The sequence below is a fragment of the Perca fluviatilis genome, unplaced genomic scaffold (genome assembly GCF_010015445.1).
Source record: "Perca fluviatilis unplaced genomic scaffold, GENO_Pfluv_1.0 PFLUV_unplaced_scaf_1, whole genome shotgun sequence".
NCBI lineage: Eukaryota > Metazoa > Chordata > Actinopteri > Perciformes > Percidae > Perca > Perca fluviatilis.
In genome coordinates, this window is record NW_024375502.1 from 1,138,883 (window position 1) to 1,140,878 (window position 1,996).

Sequence of the window (1,996 nt, forward strand, 5' to 3'; positions counted from 1 at the left end):
TCCCCTTGTCCTTTGTCAGGTCATTTTGTGTGTTTGTTTGTTTGTACTCTACCGTGTTCAGTCCGGTCTCCTCGTCTGTGAGTTTTTGTCTTTCGTTTCTGTTACTGGAATTTTGGAATCTGCCTTTAATAAATCCTCCACTGTAAACGTCCTCCTGCCTGCCTGCCTGCCTGCTCTCTCCGCATTTTGGGTCCGCCATTCCCTACTCCTCCCTGCTGAACCTGACATCTAGATCTGTTTTTATTATAGTGGTGAAATTGTACTTAACGTTACAACTTTTTAAACAGACTTATATGAATTCATAATTTTCAGACCAATGTTATATGAAGGAATAAAGACTAAATTCTGATGAATACACAACACTGATGCCAACACGGACACAAACAATCTAGTTTCTTGTGTTCTTTTAAGATATATTACAGTTTAGGTTTTACTCCTGGCTCTAACATGATATTACATGTGTAACCAAACGAGGACAAAATACAAAGTGGGGTCATCACATATACACATACTGTCTGTCATATGTTGTTCAATCTAGCTAAACTCTATAAAGAAAATATATTTGTTTATGGACATCAAGCTAGGCTATATGCTAGTACTGCATTCTAGTGTTAGACAGTCCTTCCAGAAAGGTTTTTTGTGATTGTTGAAGGCAATAATCCTTGATTATGTGGCTTATTTTCTTAAAAAATGAGATGGAATATGCTATGTATGATATTTATGCAATCTTATGTGATGAAATTGCAAAAACTGCAGTTTGATGAAAAAGAGAAAAAAAAGGAATTCCCCCCCAACATCCTGGTTTTCGATGATGTTCAAGTCGCGTTATTACGTCACTTCATAATGTTCACATGGCAACAAGGGAACTTCACTTGTGTGAAGCAAACGCTAAATTTTTCAACTTTCTGCTAAGATATATTATGGGACTTTTTTGCAACGAAAATGCAGGGATACGAAATCATGCAAGCACCGCATATTTTGCGCCAAAATCGGCAATTTATGCGGCCAAAGTGTGGCGAATTTGAAAAAATGCTCATTATGCATTGAATTATGTGATCGCATAATCAAGTATTTCTGCAGGGACTGATTAGAATGTATGCTGCAAAAATGTCCTTAGAGCAGCCAATGTACGTTACCTATACAGCACCTATCTACGATGTAGATTGGTGAGACTTGAATATCTGAATTAATTAAAAATATTATTTTCATCTCTGAATGATAAATATGTCAAATTAGTATTATAAAAAACAAGAAATTTTAATTTATTTGTATGTGTTTACATTTTGTATTTCTCTGGTTATGAATGTATTTGTGTAGTTTCTTATTATTTGTATAAAGTCAATATATTTTATTGACATAATGCTATAAACAAAGGATTCTGGTTAAAACAAAGGATTACACATATTTTTCCGGATCATTAAGCTGTTGTGCAGACTTCAGCTTCTTTGAACTAGTTTGTGCCTCCAGTCTTTAAATCTCTCAGTCAGTAATGGAGCATCGACAGAGCAGTCACTGACAACAGCAACCACAGTCACACAGAGGGAAGAAACCAAGGGACTTCTGAAAACTTTATTTTGGAAGAAACTAGCATGTTAGTAATCAGTAATTACTAATGTTAACTAGCATGTTAGTGATCAGTAATTACTAATGTTAACTAGCATGTTACTGATCAGTAATTACTAATGTTAACTATCATGTTAGTGATCAGTAATTACTAATGTTAACTAGCATGTTAGTGATCAGTAATTACTAATGTTAACTATCATGTTAGTGATCAGTAATTACTAATGTTAACTAGCATGTTAGTGATCAGTAATTAGCCTGTGTCTATGTTATCTCCTTACATATACCTACGCTCTCCGTCTCTGTAAGATTGGGAATGATTGAGATTTCTCTTGGCACAGCTACCAGAAGACTTCTGAAAACTTTGTTTTGGAAGAAACAAAGCTCTTATTGTGAAAGTCTGCTTCCTGACAGGTGGAGCTGTGACGCATCA